A 24,727-nucleotide genomic window follows, 5' to 3' on the forward strand; every position below is an offset into this window, starting at 1 on the left:
GGCGGCCGGCGGCTTTTCGGGAGACAAAGCAGCATATGGTGCGTTGGCCGGGAAACGAGGACCTGCTGAACACCCCGAAGCCGGTGTGACCCGTCCCGTGCAGCTTCGCCGTGACGACGAATCCTCACCACCGCGGAAACAGCAGCGCCGATCTCTCCACGCGGCAGCCGCTCCTGTGCCCGCTGCCTTGCTACCCGCGGAGCCGAGTGTCCAGCGGACCGCACTCTCCAGAGAAACCGCGCCACCGACGAGAAGCCGCCCCCGCCCCGCTCTGCGCGCCGCCATCTTAGCGAAGCCCCACGCCGTTCTAAGCGCAGTGCCGGAGAGAGCCCGCACTGCCCTGGTGCTGTAAACACTGCGATACCATCTCTGCTGTGAAGCGGACGTTTTGTGAGCGTGTGTAGCGTTCCCGGGGAACCCGGGAGAGACTCTTGAAAAGTCCCCGTTAGCAGTTGGGAATACCTGCCGTTAGCTGAATTTTGTTGCTGCTGGAGCCGTGTGACATCCGTGCTGTACTGAAAAGAGCGGAGATCAGCCGTCAGCCCGCGGGAGACAGCTGCAGGGAAGCTGTCGAGTTAGGGTAAGCATCTCGGCACCGGAGTGGGGAGGGGATTTCTCCCGCCGGTCCCCTGAGAGAGTAGGGATCCATGGGTGGCCCTTAGGGACCAATAAGTGGAGAGAGGGCCCGCTGTTCCCCAGCCCCTTCAGTTTTAATGTCTTCATTTCTCAGTGCGGCAGGGGTAGAACTCTGGGGGTTGGCCAGCACGGGTCGTGGAAATTCCAGGCTGCCTAATCCTCCAACAGAGGTGTACATTAACCCCCCCGCTTCAGTTCCTCCCCCTTCCTCGGACCCCCCGCATTCCCCTTCAGACCTTCCTTCCCCTTGTGATAAGTAAAACTTGGTTCGCAAAACCGCAAGAAAGAGGAAGAGGGGCACCAACCCTGCACACCCTATCGAGACATCCTGTTAGTTCACAAAGCCGAATAAAAGAAGGAAGGGGGCCCCTATCCTGCACATCCTGTATCCTGTATTTGCTAGGAGTGGGCTGCTTGTAGAAATTCGCATGGGGGGGGGGGGGCACTGCGGACGTGTGAGAAAGGAGTCTGCCTCCCCACGACCACCGAAGGGCAGAAGAAGACCCCACAAGCAATACTACAATGCAGGCACCAACTCCGGAAGCTATACGTGGCCAGAAAATAGAGACTGCATAAAAAGGTGTGATAAATACATGTCATAATGTTGGCTTTTTGCAAATATTACAATGGATACTATGTGTATTGTAATTCTTTTCTTATAGAAGTAGCCTGGTTGTGAAAAATTGCTGTGTAATGATGACTAAGGTCTTTCTTTCTAGTACTAGCTGAGTTTAATAGTAGTAAAATGGCTGTTATAGTTTTATTAGAATGCTTGAACTGTCTGCTTGAACTGGATAACATCCCACGAATGGACCCTGCCTCTGACACTCCAACTATCAGCACCTGTCACCTGCAGGAACCACAATCTGGGAGTGATAACAGGATCAATGACAGACGACTGCGCATGCTCCCAGGAGGCGGATCAGTTCCCAGAACATGCAAAATAGTTTGGAGAAAAATATGAATATGTATAACTGTTTATGAATATGCATTAGGCTGAAGAGTATGTAAAGGGTATCTCTGTCCATACCAGGTGTGCTTTTTTGGCTGAATGCCAAAGCACCTAGCGCTGACCTTTTGCTTTTATCTGTCCCCTATTGTCCTTTATTAAACCTTTTTAATCCTAACAGGAGAGTGAACCTTGTTTTTCACAATTGGGGGCTCGTCCGGGATGAAACACCTCGCCTCCGAGACCCTGGGAGACTCTGATCGGGGGAGGGTACCCCCGCCGAGTTCGGCGGCCCGCTCTGTTTCTTCCAGCGGGAGCCGGCAGGTAGCAGGTTGGAATCCCGTGAACAAGAAGGGACGAATAAAAGCAAAAGAAAGAGGGAAGGCTCCATAAAAAGCCGCGGCAGGGAAGCCCCACAAATTTTTTGTGCACGAAGATTCTGACAGAAAACACGGATTGTGAGTATTTTCTGGGAAGGGGCGGATACAGGGGATTGACTGTGTGTGTGTGTGTGTGTGAGACGCAGGCTGGCTACCAGACTTGCGAAGCGAGTGAGGGGTCTCTGATACTGCGGTTCCGCTGTTTCGCAAGAAACACGGCCAGGAAGGAGACGAAGCATAAGGAAAAAGGAGTGAAAGATCCCCCAGGGTAACTGGGACGGGGTCCCAGGGAGGGGTTGGACCCCTAGGAAAAAAAAAGGAGCCAGGAATTTCCTAGTAAAGTTTACTAGGAGGGCTAACTGGGAAGAGGTCCCCAGGGGGGGTTGGACCCCCTAGGAAAAAGGAACCCGGAGTTTCCTAGTAGAAATCTACTGAGAGACAGGGGACGAGAGTAAAAGTCCCCAAATTCCAAGTAAGGGAAAAATTGCCAGATTGAGGGTAAAACCCATACAAAAACTAGAAAAAAAGTACTCTGGATGGGAAGTGTGGGATAGCAGACCCAAGAGAATCTGGGACTGAAGGACCATATTTGAGAGTTTACCATTTTATTTAAAACACAGAATCTGTGAGGAATCAGTTAAAAAGTAAAAATTGCTTTATTATTGTATTGTTGTGAGTGAAAATGAAATAAGAAAATAAAGGTGGGAGAATGTGAATGAATGGAAAAACATGATTAATTTAAACTCTAGTATTTGAAAATAGGTGGATATAATATACAGGAAAGGAGGGTTTTTTTGTGCTATAAAGGAGGTAGAGGTGTGGGTGAGAACAAAGAAAGGGGCCAGGGAGGAAAAGGAAAAATGGGACAAAAAGAGAGTAAAATAGGTTCAGGAAAAAAGGGAGAAAGGAAAAATTGGAATCCCCCGGAGTCACCCTCACCACTGTTTGTGCAGGGTGCGGCGGGCGCTGCTCTGCCTCCAGCAGCCAGACATGCCGGAGTCCCGCCGGGCTTAAATGCCATGGCTCCCGGGCACGCGGCGGCCCCGCTTCAGCCGGGTGCCCTACTCTATGCCCCCGATCCTACTGCATCCACGCTGGGGGCCCTCGTGGTAGACCCGGGCCGGCCCAGCTCTAGCCGGCACTCCTACCCACATGGCTACCAGAGGAGTAAAAATTACTTCCGCCCCGCCGTAGTTCCGTTTCCGCCGGCTGCCCTATCCACTTCCGGCTCCAACTCTATGACCCTGGAACACTCAGCTGCCTCTTCCGAAGAAACTCAGTCAGGACTCAAAGGCAGCTTAATAATCCCTCCCCTGCCACTACTCCTAAACAAGGGAAAAGGGTCCCTCTCCTCTAAGGTTATGGGGATTGAAGAGCAGAAAGGGAGGGGTCATGAAATTAACTTATTTCCCTTACGAGAAGTCCCCATGAGGGGAGTACAAAGGGGCATAAGTTTCGTAAATGCCCCTCTGACCTCCTCCGAGGACAGAAATTTTAAGAAAGAAATTAAAGGGTTATTAAAGGATCCCATAGGTGTAGCTGAGACATTAGATCAATTTTTAAGCCCCAATATTTATACTTGGGAAGAGATATAATGAGTATTATATTTTCCCAAGAAGAGAGGCAGATGATTAGAGCTGCTGGAATGAGAATTTGAGAAAAAAGATAATATACAAAGTCCCCCAGGAGACCAGAAGATGCCAATAGCACCTCCTAACTGGAATCACAACGAGGAGGCAGGGAGGGGGCATATAATTGATTATCGTAATTTAATAATCAGAGGGATAAGTAAAGGCAACCAAAAGCTAAATCCTGAGAGGATTGCAGGGATTTTATCTCTCCCCCCTCCTTCTTCAAAGAAGGAAGTAAGAAAATTACTTGAATTATTGAGATACTGTAGATTATAGATTGAAAGATATACTCAAGCTGTAAAATTCAAGATCAGTCTGGGAAGTGGAGGCTTTCTGATGGGAAGCAGTTGCTTAATAAGCCACTGACTAGAAAAACATTAGAAAATATGCATCAAAATACTCATTGGGGTACTCAGGCATTGTGTGATCATTTTTTAAGGAATTATGGATGTATTTGGGGTCTTTGGAGTGGCAAAACAAGTAACTGAAAAATGCATAACTTGCCAGAAAGTAAATAAAAAAGTAATGAGAAAATGACCCCAGGGGGTCATGAATTAGCTCTGAAACCATTCAAGAGTATCCACGTAAACTTTACTAAACTTCCCCAAGTACAGAGGTGGAAGTTTCTATTGGTAATAATAGACCATTTGACTCATTGGGTAGAAGCAGTCCCTACTGTCAGAGCTACAGCTAATGTAGTATGTAAAACCCTTATGGAACAAATTATTCCCAAGTATGGAATGGTTAATAGAATAGACTCAGATAGGGGGACACATTTTACATCAAGAGTATTTCAGCAGATAACTCAAGCCTTGGGAATAAAATGGGAATTACATACCCTGTGGCACCCACAAATTTTGGGTAGGTTAGAGAGAATGAACCAGACTTTAAAAAAAAAAAAAGAAAAAAAAAAGAGAAAAACACTTTAACAGAACTGATGATTAAAACACAAATGTCCTAAATAAAATGTTTACCATTGGCTCTGTTGAGAATCCAAACACAACCCAGGTCAGACCTGGGAGTGTCACCTTATGAGATGATGTTCGGGCTACCCTTTCTGACCACCCAACATGAAACTGCTACTTATGAAATGGGAGAAATGAGTGTTAGAAAATATGTCATCACAATTGCAAAAACACTTGAAAATTTGAGGTTGAAAGGGATAATCCCTCAAACCACACCCTTAGAATTTAAAATCCATAATATCCATCCAGGAGAATGGGTGCTGGTGAAAATATAGAAAGAGCAATCTTTAACTCCACAATCGGAAGGTCCTTTTCGGGTATTACTGACAACCAAAGCAGCGGTCTAGACCAGAGAAAGAGGGTGGATCCACGCCAGCAGGATCAAAGGACCTGTGGAAGAACCTAAGGAATGGACTATAACCTCTAAGCCGGCTGATACCAAGTTGACTCTTAAGCAAAGACTGGGTAGTAATGAACTGAGAAGACCCAAATGATCCAGAGAATGTACTGAGGATCACACCTAACTGGGAAGTGAGACCAAGTTTATATCAGTGGTTCCAAGTGCCACCTGGACAAGTTTTGAGGAGCCTCCGATACCCCCTTGGGAGGAATACTTCCACCCCAAACCGGAAGTTCAGGACTGTTTTGGGCAGAGGGTCCTCATGTTTTTGCTTTAGCCTGTGACTTGTATAAAGAAGAGATATTACAACCTCCATCAGTACCATACCACATACCTTGTTTGGTTCATCCCAATACTGGACGTGTGTCGCTGTTGAGCCACTAGCAGAGAAAAGAACCCAGTTCTCAGTGGCAAGAAGGAAAAAAGCCTTTATTGTTTTGATTTCAATATATATATAGTTTTTTCAGAGGTCGCCCAGATTGGTCAGCCTGAGACCTCCCCCTAGGCCTGATTGGCCAGGCCTGAGCTGTCCAAATCTTGGGACACTGTTTTAAAAAACATCCAAACTTTATCTTTGTTTATGAAACACAAAAAGAATTCTCATGGGAAAGACCTGTGCGAGCCACAGACATGCTAGCTGGGTTAAATGTAAATGCATACATTGTGGAAAAAACTGGTATTGTAATTCACAAAAACAGCGAGCTCATTGCATGAAGTGTCAAGGGCGAAATTCACTCCCTATCCAGACAGAACTAGGGTTAACTCAAATAATAACTTTGCTCTGTGGGAGGGAATTACGAGTACCTGTTGAATGAGAAGTACCTGAAGAACAATGGGAAACCACAGTTAAAAAGTGTCAGAGGTGATTTGCTTAGAAATTAATAAGGAAGAAGTGACAAGGAAATAGAGGGCAAGACCGGATTGACCACTGTACTCGCCACCGAGAAGATTATACACCCCTGCTATGGGCAGCAACCCCATAGGCATGGGAGGTGGGGGTATAAGCCATACCGGACCTCTATTATTCCTCCTCATGTCACTCATTCTTTGCCTTTTCCCTTATGGGATACAAGCAAAATCGTGTCGCAAATGCTACCGGACACTTTACTGGGAAAGAACCCGAGGTTCCTTTCTTATTACCCATACTCATGTTAGGAACCAATGCTATGATCCATCCAAATTAAGTACTTGCACACAGAAAGGGAAAAGATACTGGATTGCGGAAAATTTAAGAAGTAGTAGTAAGTTAGGAGAAAAATGTCCAAAAGGGGAAAAATGGGTTTGCTTCACTTTTGCCCTTAGTAACCGGGTCCAAGATTTAGTAAAGAAACAAATAGTAAACAAAAAAAAAGTGAAACCAACCCAGCAATCCCAACCTGTATCAACCCTACACCAGGATTTGTATATAAAACTCAAACAACAATTAGAAAAAGAAATAGAAATCTCAAGAGCAGGGAAAAACCTGTTTGTAGAATTAGGGTAAAGAATAAGTAAAGAATTAAACATTACCAACTGTTGAGTCTGTGGTGGGGCTTTAATGACAGAGGAATGGCCCTGGAAGGGCAGTAGCCTAAGCCCTGTAGAACTTCTTAAATGGAACCGAAAAAATATGAAAAGAGAAAACCAGCCAGAAGGGTAGATTTTAAGTTCAATAGTGATAGGGGAAGAGTGCCTATAGCGTACTGGGGAAAACTTCCTTAGCGAGGTAGGAAATACTCCCTGTAAAAAATATAAAATTAGTAACGGATAATTTACTGGGAATTAAATGGTGTAAAAAGCTAAGCTTCTTCCTTTTATGTGCAACAGCTGGTTTGATATTTCTTCCTTGCCTGATCCCCTGTTTTATTCGGCTAATCACCAATGTAATCCAAAGTATGTAATTAGTTACTATGCCTATAGACCCAAAATTGGCTAGATCCAGAACGGCACAAAAGATCATAGTGTTAAAGAAACAAAATAATAAAAAGGACCCCTTTAAAGAAGCAAAGTTGATTTGTGAAAGAAATGAGTGAATGGTAGAGATAAAAAACCAAGAATTACTGATCAAGCCAAATGATTTGTAAAAAGAAAAAGAGGAGGAATTGTGATAAATACATGTCATAATGTTGGCTTTTCACAAATATTACAATGGATACTATGTGTATTGTTTTAATTCTTTTCTTATAGAAGTAGCCTGGTTGTGAAAAATTGCTGTGTAATGATGACTAAGGTCTTTCTTTCTAGTACTAGCTGAGTTTAATAGTAGTAAAATGGCTGTTATAGTTTTATTAGAATGCTTGAACTGTCTGCTTGAACTGGATAACATCCCACGAATGGACCCTGCCTCTGACACTCCAACTATCAGCACCTGTCACCTGCAGGAACCACAATCTGGGAGTGATAACAGGATCAATGACAGACGACTGCGCATGCTCCCAGGAGGCGGATCAGTTCCCAGAACATGCAAAATAGTTTGGAGAAAAATATGAATATGTATAACTGTTTATGAATATGCATTAGGCTGAAGAGTATGTAAAGGGTATCTCTGTCCATACCAGGTGTGCTTTTTTGGCTGAATGCCAAAGCACCTAGCGCTGACCTTTTGCTTTTATCTGTCCCCTATTGTCCTTTATTAAACCTTTTTAATCCTAACAGGAGAGTGAACCTTGTTTTTCACAATTGGGGGGCTCTGACTGTCTCGGTGCGGTGTCGTGGGCAGAGCACAGACTCTCCGGCCGCCCAGCGCTGCTTTGCTCACTACTCGCTTGCTTTAAATAAATCAAATTATACTTAATTGGACATTGTCTCTGATTGATTATTGAGACCTAATTTATAACTCCCTCAGTCCCTTCATCCCTCTAACCCTTTCAGGGAGGAACAAGAAACTGCACCCCGTCACCAGATGCCTGACTGCCACCAGCTACAGGGTGCTTCCTTGTCCTCCCCCTCTCCTTGTCTGAGCAGGACTGCGCAACCTGCTCATTCGTCTATCCCAAACCCCTTCACCTCGCCCTCTTTCTCCTCCCCTTCTCCCTTTACTGGACTAAACCAACATGGCGCCGACCATTTGTCGACTCCAAATAGTTTCTAGCAACCCCTCGGGACAGCTTCTTCTCCCCATAATCCCTTTCGCTTTCCCGCCACAAGCCCTTCCACTTCGGCACCGCCCCCAAACCCTCCTCCCTCAGTGTCGTCATTCCCCGCCCCTATTACATCAGGGGGCGGGGCGGCAGCTAGGGAAAGCCCCACCCTTGAGTTCCCCAGCTCGGGTTCCAACACTGCGTCACCTGCCGGGGCCGGAAGTGATGCTGCGGGGGGGGGAGTATATTTCCTGCGCCAGCACATCATAGCCAGGAGGGCACCAGCCTTCCCTCACAGCATAATCACCTTAGCCAACCGAATGCTGTGAGCTGGCAGGAAATTCCATTCAGCGAGATGAAAGAGTTGTGTAAAGCAGCAAAAGAACATGGGAAAGATTCTGTATATTTTCAATCTTTTTTACAAACAATGTTAGCATCCGAAGCAAAGTGCCCCCACGATATCAAAGCAATTATACAGAGTATATTAACAAATGCCCAATATAGGATGTGGGAAGAAGCCTGGAAGGAGAGAGCTCAGGCTCTAATTAGCTTATACAAAGGGAACCCTGAGTGTCAGAATTTGACACTTGACTGCTTGTGTGGGGAAGGAAACTGGAAAAAGCCACTCGATCAAATTGCTGCTTTATCCCCCTCTGTGTTATCTGATTTAGCCAAAGCTGCAAAACAAGCCCTAAAGCTTGTCCCCACTAGTTCTACATCATTTTTACCTTATACCTCCATCACACAACACCCTAATGAGACGTTTGTCGAGTTTATTGATCGGTTTACTATCGCCATTGAAAGACAATTCATGGGAGAGGAGACCCAGGAGCAAGTTTTGTTAAAAAGCGCTATGCTTAATGCAAACGATCGTTGTAAACAAATTATCAGAGCTCTCCTTCCTACTCCTCCACTCACCGTTAACAGGTTCATCAATGCCTGCATGCGTGTTCCTATAGACCTAAATTCAAATACCCCTTCTAAAGCTTTCCCTGTGAACCAAAGAAAGCCACCCAAACCTCCTGCTACCCCTATTATCTGTTACTTGTCGGGGGTTGAGAATTTCTTCCCATTCCTGTTACTAAGCAACAAATAGTTAGATGTTTAGAGCGATCAAGTCTTTTGTAAAAGACAAAAGCTGGACTTTGGGCAGGGCAGGGTAAGGGTAGAGCCAGCCCTTGGAACTGGCTCTCGTGGTTCGGATGCTGAGAGGAGAGGCTGCTCTTTCTCTGCTCTTCGCCTTGGACCAGAGCGGATCCAGCTGTGCCCTGTTTTTTCTCTTCTCCTGGCTGGGTGAGCTTTGATTCAACCTTTCTCCTCACGGGGAAGGGCACGTTTTTCCCCCCCGGGCTGCGTTCCCTCGTGGCTGCTGCCGGGAGAGTCCCGTGGCCCCTGCTGCCTGCCCCCCCCTCTGCCGCACGAGACCGCGGCGTCTGCTGTGACTGCAGAAATTCTCGCTGGCCGGGGAGAGAGAGTGAGCCAGCGCCCGCCCCTGCTGCCCTGCTTTCTCGCTGCTGCGAGCTGTTTCGCTGCCCTGCGTGTTTCTCAGCCTGTCCGCCGTTGCGGCTGCCGGACGCTGACCTGACCCTGCGCCACAGCGCCACCTGCAGCCGCTTGGGAGTCATCGCGCCTGCCCTGCCCGGCCGGGAGCTCAACAGCGCCCCTGCTGCTTGCAACCGTGATTGCACCACACGGGAGAAGACTCAGCAGCTCACGTTATCTGCTGTTTGGTTTTCTGGTTCTAGTTGTGGTTTGCTATTATTGTTATTGTTTGTTTATAGATACTAGTAAAGAGCTGATGTTTCTTTTTTTTCCATGCCTTTGCCTGAAAGCCCTTGATTTACAAAATTAAATAATTCGGAGGGAGGAGGGGAAGAAAAATCACATTCTCTGTTCTAGGGGAGGGTTCAACCTCTCTTGGCAGACACCTGTCTTTCAAACCAAGACATACTGGTGTAAGCAACCTGGTCACATAGCCAGATTTTGCCCTGTGTCCCCACTATCTACTAATGACAGTTCTGTGAGTTATGTGCCTGCAGAGCAGATGCCATCATACCCGACATATACCAACCAAGCCTACCAGCCAGGACCAGCGCAGCAGCCACCATCTCCTGCCTGTGCATTCCCAGCGCCGCCACCTCCTGCTCAACTGGCTTGGATTCCACCTCACACCACAGGAACCCAGCCAAAAAACTGATTGAAGAGTGTGGAGGGACATCGCGTGTAGACACAAGTAACGTTGCTGCCTCATCAAACCAGCTCACGGTAACGACGTCACTGAAGGACAATAGACTGGACACTTTTAATTCGTTACACGCCTGGTGGACTGAGCAGGTTCATTCACAGAGGCCTTATGCCACTTGCGTGTTATCAAACCAAGACACATCTACATCAGTAAGGGGGCTAATCGATACTGGGGCAGATGTTACTATCATTTCTAAGAGCGTGGAGCCTTCACATTGGCTCTTGCAAAACACCACACAATCCATCAGTGGGGTGGGGGGGCATTCCTCTGCACAACAAAGTGCAGAGAGCATCGTCATCGTAAGTCCTGATGGCATACCAGCCCAAGTCGAGCCGCTGGTAATGGATGCCTCATTCAACCTTTGGGGCAGAGACACCTTGTCTCAATGGGGGACTCAAATTCATATCCCATCTCTAAAGTCAGATTTTTAGCTGTGGCCACTGGTGAGCACACTACCCCATGCTTAAATTGGCTTAGTGAAACACCCGTGTGGATAGACCAGCAGCCCCTTTCAAATGATAAATTAAGCGCTCTCGAGTCCCTTGTAGAGGATCAGCTAGCCAAGGGCCATATTATACCAACTAATAGCCCTTGGAACTCCCCCATTTTTGTTATCCGAAAACCTAATAAAAATGAATGGAGGCTTCTCCACAACCTCCGTAAAATCAATGAAGTTATTGAGGACATGGGGCCTCTGCAGCCCAGAATGCCATCAGCGACCATGCTCCCCCGGGAGTGGAAGCTAGCAGTAATAGACATCAAAGATTGCTTCTTCCACATCCCCATTCATCCTGAAGATGTCCCTAGATTTGCTTTTTCAGTGCCATCTTTAAACCATGAAGCCCCTATGCGCAGGTACCATTGGACAGTTCTGCCGCAAGGCATGAAAAACAGCCCCACCATATGTCAATGGTATGTAGCCAAAGTTCTCACCCCAGTCCGCCAGCAATCCCCAGGAGTGATGCTGTACCATTATATGGACGACATCCTCATTTGTGTGCCTGATAATGAACGTTTAAATGTTACTCTATCACTAACTTTTCAAGTTCTCCAAGAAGCAGAGTGTCGCTGTTGAGCCGCTAGCAGAGAGAAGAATCCAGTTCTCAGTGGCAAGAAGACCTTTATTGTTTTGATTTCATCATATATATAGAGTTTTCAAAGGTCACCCAGATTGGTCAGTCAGAAGCCTCCCCCTAGGCCTGATTGGCCAGGCCTGCACCGTCCAAGTCTTGGGACACTGTTTTTAATAACATCCAAACTTTATCTTTATTTATAAAACACAAAAGGAATTCTCATGGGAAAGACCTGTGCTAGCCACAGCAGAGTTTCAGATACATCCAGAAAAAATACAGCGCTCTTGCCCTGCTAAGTACCTCGGCCTGGTAATCAGGGAACAAACTATCGTACCCCAGCAGCTTTCCATCCAAGACAATCCAAAGACCTTGCAAGAACTCCATCAACTCTGCGGGTCCATTAACTGGGTTCGCCCACTGCTGGGGATCTCATCAGAAGATCTAGCCCCCCTGTTCAACCTAGAGCGCGGCAGCGAGGATTTAGACTCCCCCCGCTCCCTGATGCCAGAGGCCCGTGAATGCATCGTACATATACAAGATGCCATGACCCAGAGACAGGCACACAGAGTTGACCCATGACTCCCATACCAGCTCATCATCTTGGAGGAAAAACAATACATACACAGACTGATCTATCAGTGGGACAGTGAGCTGAAAGATCCACTACTGATCATCGAGTGGGTCTTTCTGCCTCACCAGGTTTCCAAAACCCTAACAACATTACAAGAGTTTGTATCAAGGGTAATTATGAAAGCCAGGTCTCGGCTCTGTGCCCTGGCAGGCCAGGACTTTGCATGCATTCAGGCTCCATTCACAACTGATTATTTAGAACACCTAATGCAATTCGGCGAAAATTTACAATTTGCTCTAGAGGGATACTCTGGAAAAATTCAAATTAGCCACGGAAAACACAAACTGTTCAATACCAATTTTAAATTAATCCAAAAAACAAAATTAGCAGACACCTCTATTAAGGGAGCCCTGACAGTTTTCACAGATGGCTCCGGGTCTTCTCACAAGTCTGTGGTAACGTGGAAAGATCCCAAAACACAGCAGTGGGATGCTGATGTTGAAGAAGTCTCCGGATCTCCTCAACTTGCAGAGCTAGCAGCAGTTTTCAGAGCCTTCAAAAAAGTTCCCGAAGCCCCTGAATTTAATCACAGATTCAGCCTATGTTGCTGGAATCGTATCTAGAGCAGAAAATTCTGTACTTAAAGAAGTATCCAATTTAAAATTATTCTAATTACTTTCAGAACTCATAGAAATTCTATCCCACCAGGAGCAATTATGCTTTGTAATGCATGTAAGGTCTCACACCAACCTGCCAGGCCCAATTGCCGAGGGCAATAAAAAAGCAGACGCTTTGGCGGCCATGGTCATAAAACCATCAGTCCCAGACACATTCGAACAAGCTAAGCTGAGCCATCAGCTTTACCATCAAAACACCTCAGCCCTTTGTAAGAATGTTTCGGCTGACCAGAGAGGAAGCCAAGGCCATTGTTAGCACCTGCCCTTCATGCTGTAAATACCAGGTTCCCTCCTGCAACCAGGGAGTTAACCCCAGAGGGTTACACAGCTGCCAACTTTGGCAGACAAATGTAACCCATGTTCCAGAATTCGGTAGACAAAAATATGTTCATGTCTCTATTGACACATTTTCAGGAGCCATGTATGCCTCAGCACATTCAGGGGAGAGGGCAACAGATGTCATCAAGCACTTCCTTTTAGCCTTCTCGACCCTAGGTGTGCCAGCAGAAATTAAAACAGACAACCCCCTGCTTATATTTCAAAACAATTAGGAGAATTTTTTAAGAAATGGGGAATTGGGCACTCCACTGGAATCCCTCATTCACCCACAGGACAATCAATTGTGGAACGAGCCCACCAAACCATCAAAAGAGTCCTTTCTCAGCAGCAAGGAGGAGCAGAGATCAATTCACCTGTTGCGTGTCTCTGCATGGCTCTATTCACCATCAATTTTTTAAATAACTCCTTTGCTGAGCCTGCTCCCCCCTGTATTCCGGCATTTTGCCAATGATACCAGGGCAAAATTAAAAGAGCAGCCACCGGTGCTGATCAAAGACCCTGAATCCCGACAAGTCAGAGGCCCCTTCCCTTTGGTAACCTGGGGTAGAGGGTATGCCTGTGTATCCACTCCTGCAGGCCCCCGGTGGATACCCAGCAAATGGGTGAAACCACACACTCCAGACCTTCCAGGAAAACAGGTACATTTTGCCAAAAGAGACTATCTACCAGATTGGAAGACCCTCTCCACTGTGGCGTGGAAAAGAAGAAAAAAGAAAAGGTCAGATCAAAAATCAGATATTAACCCAGATTCCTGGATAGGTATTCTACAGGCAGATTTATTTCCCACAGAAATTCCCCTCAGTCCGAGTGTGTGCTGCATCTCCCTGAATTTTTTGTTTGATGAGCCCTAACATGGAACTTTTTCATTCCCTCCCTATACAGAGATCCCTTTTTTCTCCCATGCTCCTTACATTGCGTTCCCATTTTTTCGTTTGTTGTAAACAGGAAAAGGGGAATTGCTGCAGGGATTAGCCCTATATAACACCCCGCCTTTATTAAATTTATGATTTCTGTTCCAGAATATTCCCCCAGCGAAACATCCCATTGGTTAAAAAACTGTGTACCTTCCCTTGCAATACTGTTATTGGTTTGTCACCCTGCCCTTCTCCCTCAGACCCTTCCTAATTGGCCCTCCGGGGCTGAACACGCCTCGTTCCCCCCCTCCTTTAAACGTTGTGCAAGACCGGGTTCAAGGTTTCTGGGCTTCGGATTCTGGGCACCCCGGTCCTTTCCCTCATTCTCCACCCTGCAAGCCCCCCCAGCGATCCTACAATAAACCTGCTGGAATCCCAAATGCAGAAGCCTAAGCCTCTTTCATCTTTACCGCTTTCCTAACAGGCTACCGTTCCCCCCGGTCGAAGCACCCGCCGGTGTGCGTCACAGCTGCGGCACTCTCGGGCTGTATTCAGCATAACCGGTCGCCTTTTCGTTGCTGCTTTTGGCGGCCGGCGGCTTTTCGGGAGACAAAGCAGCAGTCCTCTTTCCACAAGTCTGCAGGACCCTGCCAGGAGCCTGCTCCAGCATGGGCCTCCCACAGGGTCACAGCCTTCTTTTGGGCATTCACCTGTTCCATCATGGGTCTCCTTCAAGGGCTGCAGGTGGATCTCTGCATCCCCCTGGTCTTCCATGGGCTGTAGGGGAATAGCTGTTTTGCCATCATCTTCACCACAGGCTGCAGGGGAATCTCAGCTCTGGCACCTGGAGCACCTCCTGCCCCTCCTTTGATTTAGGGGGGGCTAGAATTTATTAATTTAGGGAAACTAGAAGTTGGATAATAATAATAATAATAATAATTTTAACTGATTTTTAGAAGGCTAGAGATTGGATAATGATTTACTAAGATCTGCTTGCTGAAGACAATTTATTATTTGCTTAATGATTTTGTGCCTACCTAGTATTGGAGAGGATATAGAGACGAAAGTCAAATAATTGAGAAAAACTAATGAGTATAACCAAACATCTTGCTCTCGGACCCCAGAACTGGTACAAGTTAGTTCTAAGGCTTGGACTTGGACCAAGAACCAAGGGAGCATGAGCAAGGGAACAGGGTGAACTAACTTCATCCCACATTAATCTTCGGGACCCTTGCCCACAATTAATCTGTGACACTGTGCTTGCGTGAACATATTTAAATGAACTTTGAACTCATTATAATATGAAGCGGGAGTAGGTAATGAATATGTATAGGAGCATTGTGTAACTTTATGCATATGTAACCTGTAACCTAATATAAACCAAGTGAAGTGCTGCTGATGGTGTGCATGCCTTTGGAGGGGCTACCCCCCATGCACCCCAGCTGGTATAAATGCATACCTACTTCATAACTATTTGAGTTGTGGAGTCAATCCACGCCTCACCTTCTCCACTGACCTTGGGGTCTGCAGAGTTGTTCCTCTCACATGTTCTCACCCCGTTTTTCTCTGGCTGCAATTACAGATGTGCAATAACTTTTTCTTAAATGTGTTTTCACAGAGGCATTGCCACCATTTCTGATTGGCTTGGCCTTGGCCAGCAGCACATCTGTCTTGGAGCCAGCTGGCATTGGCCAGACATGGAGGAAGCTTCCAGCAGCTTCTCACAGAAGCCACCCTTGCAGCCCCCCTGCTACCAAAACCTGGCCATGCAAACCCAATACAAGCGCACACAACTGAAAGTCTCTGGTCTGTATCCCTTTTAAATACACCTGCTTTCCTAACTCCACCTTACTCTTAAAAGCATCATGAGGATGACAGAAACCTCCTTCTTCTTATCATTCCGTGAATCCTACTGAATTCTGTATAATAGCCAAAGAAATCAACAAAACTTGACATGAAAAGGAAGGACAATGTATGCCTCAAAATATCCATCTCCTATGAAAGATGTGTATTCTTACTGTTTTCTTGATTACTGGAACGTTATAACAAATCTGTGTATTTTGAGAGGAAATAAAATTAAAATATTTCATTTATGGTGTTTAAACCTGCCAGGGAACCCAAGGCTGTAAAGCCCCTGAGAAGAAAATGCAGAAAATACTAGCAGCAAGGGGGACAGGCTGCCCCTGGAACTGACCCTTCCAGCCTGCCCCTGTCCTAGTCCCACAGGAGATTTTACAACAGATTTGAATACATTTTTATAGCAGAGGCTTTTCATTTATAAGCAATAATGATCATAGTGATAAATTAAATTCCAATCTTTGTGGTCATTTTTGCCTATTGTCCAGATGTTAATTTTTCTAGCTGCAGAATAAGATCCTGTTTCCCTACCACTCCTCTTGTTTTTCTGGTTCTGTTTCAAATGTACAGTCATGTCCTTCTTTTGAAGGTTGGGAGGGGGTGGAATTTTCTCCATCCCTGTTACTAGGGAACCAACAACCAGGTACTCAAGAACCATTAACTCTTTTTGTAAGAGACAAAGGATGGGGCCGCTGTGGCTGGGCAGGGTGAGGGGAGGAGGCATTCTGACTGTTGGGACCAGCACTTGCTCGCTGGACAGCAGAGGCGACAGAGGGAAGCTACTGCTTGCTTCTGGCTGCGACCGCGGAAAGTCCAGCTGTGCACTGCCTTCTCCTCCTTGCTGGGTGAGCTCTTGCTTGGCAAAAAGGCAAGGGCTCTCAACCCTTTTTCCCCGCCGGAAGCTCGCGCCTGCCCGGCTGTGTTTTTTGCAACAATTGCGGAGTCCAGCTGTCGCTGCCCCCCGCCCCCTGCCGGTCAGAACGCACCACAGCTTCTGCCATAACTGCGAAGTTTCTGCCACCTTTGCTGGCTAGCCCGGGTCAGACAGTCCTGCTGCTCCAGCTCGCTGCTCTGAGCTCTCTGCTGTGCCCGGCCCCTGCTGCCCAGCCCACCCGCCATTACCAACCACGTGAGACCGACCTGACCTCGCGCCACAGTGCCCCCTGCAGCTGCTCGGGAGTCATCGCACCCGCCCTGCCCAACTGGGAGCTCAACAGCGCCCCTGCTGGTTGTGACCATGACGACACCAAACAGGAAAGTGCTTGGCAGCCCAGGGACATCTTCCACTGGGTTTCTGTTTTTTGTTGCTAGTCTTGTTGTTGCTTGTTTACTCTGTTATATATACTAATAAAGAACTGTTATTCCTTTTCCCATATCTTTGCCTGAAAGCCGTTGATTCCAAAGTTAAAATAAATCGGAGGGAAGGGGGGTTCACATTCTCTATTCTAAGGGAGGTTTCCACCTCTCTTAGCAGACACCTGTCTTTCAAACCAAGACACCTTCATTACCATTTCCACTATAAAATTATATGGAGTGCCTGGCTGCAACAAGGCAGAAGCTTAAAAATAACAGCATGGAATATATTTGGACTATGTAAGAATATCACCTTATATATTATTTAATATATATCATATTGCCATTTTATTTTGCTCCTTCAGTTTATGAGTATGTCCATTTTCTCTACCAATCCTCACATTAATACCAACCAGGAAAATACAGCTCCAATCCTCTTGGCACCCATTGCTCGAGATAACCAGCATCCATCTCAGACTGCTATTCTACCAGACTACCATCTCTACAGACCTTCAAATGCATTGAGGTCTCAGACTAGAATACTGAGTCATAGAATAGAATCATAAAACCATTTAGGTTGGAAAAGTCCTCTCAGATCCAACTGTTAACACAGCACTGCCAAGCCCACCACTAAACTAATACCCAAGTGCCACATCTACATGTCTTTTAAATCCTTCCAGGGATGGTGAGTCCACCACTTTCCTGGGCAGACTTTTCCAATGCCTGACAACCCCATCCATCCCCAAATATTACCAAAGTGTTAACTTCAAGCACTGTTGCTGTTGTACCCGGAATGGAGCAATGTAGCACACGAACCCAGTCCTATGAAAAGCAGCAGAAGAAGCTTTATTGTTGCAATTTCTCCTTATATATGGTAAAAACCCATAGGTGATTGGACAGTGGTCCTACCCCCCAGGGTGATTGGCTGAAGTCCTACAATGTGGCAGCACAGACTCTTTCCCATGGGAATTTTCTCTTCTTCTTCCTGTGTTTTTATAAATAAAGATAAAGATTGCATGTTATTAAAACGGTCTCTGGAAAGATAGGCCATTCAAGCCTGGCCAATCGGCCTAGGGGGAGGCTTTGAATTGGCCCAGTCCGGATGACCTTTGAAAGTCTATATAAGCTCTAAAAATTAATAATAAATTCAGATTTGTGCCACATGTGATCCTGCTTGGTTCTTTCACTCCACTAGCGGTTCAACAGCTACACTACAACACCCAATTCCAAACACACTGTGTCTTGAATCAAAACAGACCTGGAAAAACAACAGGTGTTCAAATACTATTTACAAAAAACCCATCTTATTGTTTTCATATTTTGCATGGGAAAGAAAAAGTTCTCAAGAAAGGGCCTGTGCAGCCACAAAGCACAGTCTTGCTAATCTTGCACAGACAAAATTCTCACTCTGCTCTCTGAGACAGCACAATTCTATGAGCATTTGAACCTTGGTTGGTTATTATTTCTAATAATGTCCAGCTCACATCCCACGTGAAGCCTCTCTGCTAAAAGCCATACAGAAACAAACCAAGAATAGGTAGGAAAAGCCTACATCTTTGGAAGAACTAATAGTTGTTGGTTTCTTCTCCCAAGTAACAAGTGATAGGACAAGAGGAAATGGCCTCAAGTTGTACCAGGCAAGGTTTAGATTGGATATTAGGGAAAGATTTCTTCACCAAATGGGTTGTCAAGCATTGGAACAGGCTACCCAGGGCAGTGGTGGAGTCAGCATCTATGGAGGGATTTAAAAGACATGTAGATGTGGCACTTGGGGGCATGGTTTAGTGGTGGGCTTGGAAGTGCTGGGTTAATGGTTGGACTTGATTATTTTAGAGGTCTTTTCCAACCCAAATGATTCTTTGATTCTATGCCAGTATTATGTGTTTGCTCTAAGGTCTCTCTCTCTATTTGGCAGATTTCAAGTGTGGTTTTGTTAGTCCTTCACACAATAAAGGATAATTTGCCAACGTCAGTGTGACAGAATTTTCTTTCCCTGTTTTCTGCCATTCACCCCTAGTGCCTCCTTTCCGCATGCACAAGAGTCAAGCAACAACAGGTCTGTCCGCCTTCAATATAAATATCAGCACAGTAATTTCACAACTAAAATGAAAAGCAATGTTAAAGTCACTTTGTAACTACGCATGTCTAGAGAGATGACAAAAAAGGCACCCAGACATCACAGCAGAGTGTTCAAGTGTTGCATACAAGGAGTACAAGAGAATTTCTGGGTGTTGCACATCCTTTCTCCGGTCTTGAGATGGGTCTTCTACATCAGGAAGTCAATTTTTCTCAAAGATGCCATTACACATGGTGAAAACCACATGTGAGAGGCTGGAAAAGGCTGGCGTAGGGAGGAGCTTCACAGCACAAAAGGTTCCTTTTATGTTATTGAGTTTAAGGGTTGAGATGAGACGTGTGTGCAAAGGTAGAGGTTGCTGCTTCTCTACTGATGGCTGCCACTTCTTCTGATAAGAAGACCCCACCTGGGGTACTGCATCCAGCTCTGAGGCCCCCAAAACAAGCAGGATGTGGACCTGCTGGAGCAAGACCAGAGGAGGACACAAAGATGCTCAGAGGGCTAGAGCAACTCTGCTATGGACAGGCTGAGAAAGTTGGGGCTGTTCAGCCTGGAGAAGAGAAGGTGCTAGGGAGACCTTAAAGCACCTTCCAGTACCTAAAGGGGCTACAAGAGAGTTGGAGAGGGACATTGGACAAGGGTATGGAATGTTAAGACAAGGGGGAATGGCTTCAAACTGACAGTGTCTTGGGGTGATTTATGATGATAGTCTATTCCCTAATCCTCTGCTTTATGCCCAAAAATGGTTGCTGTATTTTTAAGGTGGGTCTGGGGGACGGGGAAGACGGGCTCTTTGGCATTTTTTTCAAAGCTTCACTCCCCAGGTGTCCAGGGTGCCATGCACTCTGGAGATTTTTGCTTGGCTAGCTTGGTTTTTTTGTTAGCTCAGGCAAGAAGTTCTTTCCCTTTCCTGTGTCAGAGACTGAAATGTCATAGTTTATGGCTTAAACATCTTCATGAAGGACTTTTGCCTATTATAGCAAAACTGTATAACAAAAGCCGCATGGAAGACCACCACACCCTGGATGGGCCTTCTGACATAGGCCCTGGACTGCTCATTGATGGAGATAAGATAAAGTAACTCAAGTCTGGGCTAGAGGAGAAGAATACATTCACGGGAGGATTAAGCCTCACACCTTTGGGGTGGAGACCACAGCTCCAGGCTTATCTGCTGCTAGGCTTGCAAAGACCCTCACAATAAGCGGGGAGGAGGAGAGGTTTTGGTGTGTGTTGAAAAAGCCTCTGGTTGGAAGCAGTTAACACCCATGCTCCACTGTACAGAGGAGCTCAGCTGTGGGGCCCCCCACCCCGGGAAAAGCCGCATCCAGGTGAAAGACAGCAGAGGGGGTGTCATGGCGCATCAAAGGCCCTCCCCAAAGGGGTCCCCAGACCCTGCACCAGAGCACTGCAGATGATGCAACAAATCCAGAGTCTTGCAAGGACAGTGTCAAACCTAGCCCGCTCAGGGGAGGTACCTGGGCATTCCCACCTGGCCCAAAATGTATATTAATCCATTGAATTCTATAGTTTCTTGGCAGGGTGCAGGGGACCCTCACCAATTAGAAGACCAGATGGAGGGAAGCCATGAGATTTCGTGGGAACCCATGGAAGTGTGATATGTTTCTACTTAACCCCTGTCATTATCCCTGTCCCATCCCATTCCCCCATTTTATTTATTTTCTGTATTTTCTTTCTTTTCTTTCTTTCTTTTCTTTCCTTTCTTTCTTTTCTTTCTTTCCCCTTATACATTTTTTCAAGGGATATTTTTATGCTTTCATATTGATATATTGCTATAGAAAATAATAAACAAAATGGCTACATACCTGCTTTCCATTGCAACCAAATTGTTCTAAAATAAACCCAACATACATATATTCACAAATACTGATCATTCAGTGTCATTTCACTCTAATCCACCCCAAGGGATCTATTAACAAGAACTTGGGTTATCCTTGCCTACTGGGACAGGTTGTAACACCTTGTGAAAAGTCCCTTTCCAGCTCTCTTGTAGCACCTTTAGGTACTGGAAGGTGATCTAAGGTCTCCCCATTGTCACCGAAACTGCAGGAAAAACAAAAACCCTCTAACAACATTTTAGTTATTAGAGAGTCAAGGCATTACTCTATTTCTAGCCAGGATGTTGTTCTGGCCAGGATGTGCAACAGAAATAATTTCATCCACACATAGCCTGGGTGTGCAGAGAAAATCATTCCATGACACATGAATTTTAGTAGATTTTCCCCAAACTTTACACAGTCAAAACCCATAGAAATCCATTGGTTCAATGTTCATTGGTTCCAAGTTGCATAGTTCTTAGTATTTGGTTTCCTATTGGATCCAGATTTCTTCACCTCAGATGCTAATTAGGTCCTCCTTCTTATCTCTCTTTTCCCGGATCAGGTGTCTCTGAACACGCCAGGGGTAAGTTTTGGAGCTGATGATCCATTAATGGTCGTTGATGGTCATTATCTTTTGTGCTACTTCCAGTCTGTTGAGAGGTTAAGTTCATCAGACCTCACCTGGTGGAACAATGCCCTGGAAAGAAACTTAAAATTCCTTTTCCCGGGGCAAAGGTGAAGGAAACCCCTGACTAAAGTTACATTAAAAAAATTTTTAACTAGTATATTTTCCAACACCATCACCTTCTCTTCTCCAGGCTTAACTGATGCCTAAAATGCTGGTAAAAATAAGATGCAGACACCGCAGTAGAGGGAAAAGGGCATTACCTTGGTTTAATAGGATCCCAGCTGTACCATCGTCAAAGGTGGAACCACGACGAAAAAGCCCCTGGGTACAACGCGTATACAATTTTATGGACCTCACCAATTAGCATACCTATCTAAAATCCCCCAATAAGAAACCTAACAAATGAAGTAATTGTCCCCTTATTCCAATTATCTCCCCCCAAATGAGGCTACAACTTAGTTTACAAAAACATGTTCCAGAGATGAGGCTCCGTTCAAGGTTGGTGCTTCGTGTTCTTGAGATTGTGGGGATGTTTTGTCTTCCCCAAAGAATTCCGAACTAGGCTAGAGTACAAGGGTTATAAACGTGGGGCTAAGATACAGGGAGTGAAAAGTACAGGGAATGGGAAAGGGTATAAAGTATATAAAAAGGGTATAAAAAGAGTATAAAGAGAAAGGACAAAAAACCCATCAGACATCATTTCCCCCCTTTTTAGAGACTAACAAGACTTCACCTTGTCTAGTCTCTAAACTACACTACTTACAACATCGGTTCACACAACCAGCTATGGCAAAAATAATAGCTACAATTACAATTATTATAAATGTCTCCTTCATCCAGGCCCAGTCTGGCAACCAGGAAGTGAGGGCATGGAAGATATGGTCAAATTTCAAGGTGTAATTTTTTTGAACCCACTTCATGTAGAATTTGAGTTCCCTTCCAAATTTCTTCCAAATCCTCTCTAATTCTCCCATCCTGGTCGACAAAGGAACAACAGTTGCCGTTAATATCACATACCCCTTCATGAGCGCCGAGCAGGAATTTGAGAGCTATCCTGTACTGCATCATCGCCCTTGACAGGCCGTGGACCTCTTCTTGCAAAGCTATAATTGCATCAGCAGTATGTTTTTCAATATTTTCAATAACACTCGAGATATTCACGATTGCCCTTTTCAGTTCAACTACTCCATAAGAGGGAAGGAGAGTTCTCACTAAACTATGGAAAACTGTGGGACATTCAATGAGGGGATTAAGAGTTCTTTTCCCCCTCCTACGTGGTTTTTCAATTTGGTCAAATGTTATATTTGGGATTACAGCCCCAAGGGCACAGGCCTGATCTTTATCTACGGGTAGAATTTTCCAGGCCTTATCATCACATATCCAATACATCCCCATCCCAAAAGGCAGAGCCAATCTCCATCCCAGCAACCTCATTTTTGTTACAGATCTTGGGTTGAGTATTTTTCTGAAGTTGGTCTTATGACAATATGACAAAAGAAAGGCCTTTCCTGTAGCATTCATGAGCACGCAGTGAACTGTATAGTTCCCATGTTCCATCAGGCCACTCAGGGGTATAGCAGGCAGCAAGGTGGTGTTGGGCCCGATTCGTTGCTACCTTTCTGTATGTTCCTCTTCCATTGCAATACCAATCAATGACCATTTTCCCTTCCCATTTAGAGGTGGTAGCTGGGTACAGATCCAGCAATTGTTCATATTAAGAGCTCTGGATACATTTTGCATCACAGTATTGTGTAACTCTTGGGCTGAGCCCTGAGTCATGGTTACCAGTTGGATAAACAACATACATGTAAAGAACAATTTAACCATCATCTTGGTTTGCATCAGTCTCTGTCTTCTCAGTGGTCTCAGGAGCAGAAGCCTTCTTCACTCTGGAATAGTGGATCCACGGTCCTTTCCCAGCAACCTTGACAGCAGTGAGGGTAGTCAGCAAGTATTGGAATGGTCCCTTCCACTTAGCTTGCAAGGAGTCACTGTCCCACCACTTGATGTAGACCCAGTCTCCAGGCTGAAACGGGTGGACAGAGATGTCCAATCCTATAGGCTTGGACAGGACAATGAATCTCTGGAGCTTCTGCAAAGTAGAACTCAAAGCCATTAAGTATTCCTGTAAATCAGTTTTTCCTCTAATGTGAATTTCTCCCAGGATGTGTGGAACTTGATATGGTCTGCCATATAGAATTTCATAGGGACTTATGTTGTCCTTCTGCCTTGCTTGTATGCGGACCCTCAATAAGGCTATAGGCAAAGCCTGAATCCATGTCATAGATGATTCTTGACAGATCTTATCAATCTGGGCCTTGAGGGTTCCATTCATACGTTCAACCTTGCCACTTGCTTGGGGCCTGTATGGTGTGTGCAGGTCCCAAGTAAGTCCCAGAATCTTGCTAACTTCCCCGACCACTGTTGCAATAAAATGTGGTCCCCTATCTGATGACATTCCCAAAGGAATCCCAAACCTTGGAATTATATGATTGAGCAAGGCTTTTACTACCTCTTTTGCTGTATTGGTGTGACAGGGATAAGCTTCAGGCCATCTACTGAATGTATCAACACATATTTGTATCCTTCCTTACATGGCATTTCAGCAAAATCTATTTGCCAGTAATCTCCCGGGAGATGCCCTGCCTTGGTCACTCCAAACTACTCTTTTGGTTGTGTCAGGGTTGTTTTTGCAACAGGTTTCACACTTGCTTGTTACAGACTGCATGATATCAGTCATTCTTCTCCCTTTCACTACTTTCTTTAGATGTTTTAAAAGGTTTTCTGTTCCCCAGTGTGTACTCTCATGTTCTCTTTGTGCTATTTCTCAAAGGATCGGGGGTGGGACTACAACCTGGCCTATGGGTGTAACAGCCCACTCACCCTCCTTAATTTCGGCCTTAAGAAATTTAATTAACTTTTGGTCACTCTGATCATATTTTGGAGCAAACCCTGTCAGATCTACTTCTTTCTGTGGCACTACTGCAAAAATGCCTTTTTTTGCTATCCCTCTTGCCATTTCATCAGCAAAGCGATTTCCCACTTCAGGAGTTGTCTTCCCCTTTTGATGACTTTTGCAGTGCATGACAGCTACTTCTGTAGGTTTCCAGATGCTCTGCAGGAGTGCTAGGATTTGTTTTGCATGTTTAATGCCATTACCTTGAGCAGTCAGCAGACCACGTTCCTTCCAAATAGCTCCATGGGCATGAACAACACTGAAGGCATATTTGGAATCAGTCCATATGTTTACCTTCT

General features: G+C 45.6%; 1 long non-coding RNA gene and 1 pseudogene across 1 annotated transcript in view; both read right to left on the reverse strand.

The window, feature by feature from the left end:
- LOC146425341 (uncharacterized) overlaps positions 1-24,727 on the reverse strand; it is a 413,168-nt gene that overhangs the window by 269,800 nt on the left and 118,641 nt on the right. The window lies entirely within an intron of this gene.
- On the reverse strand, positions 469-23,960 carry LOC146425346 (endogenous retrovirus group V member 2 Env polyprotein-like; annotated as a pseudogene).

The sequence above is a fragment of the Lichenostomus cassidix genome, chromosome W (genome assembly GCF_008360975.1).
Source record: "Lichenostomus cassidix isolate B80296 chromosome W, HeHo_3.0, whole genome shotgun sequence".
Lineage (NCBI taxonomy): Eukaryota > Metazoa > Chordata > Aves > Passeriformes > Meliphagidae > Lichenostomus > Lichenostomus cassidix.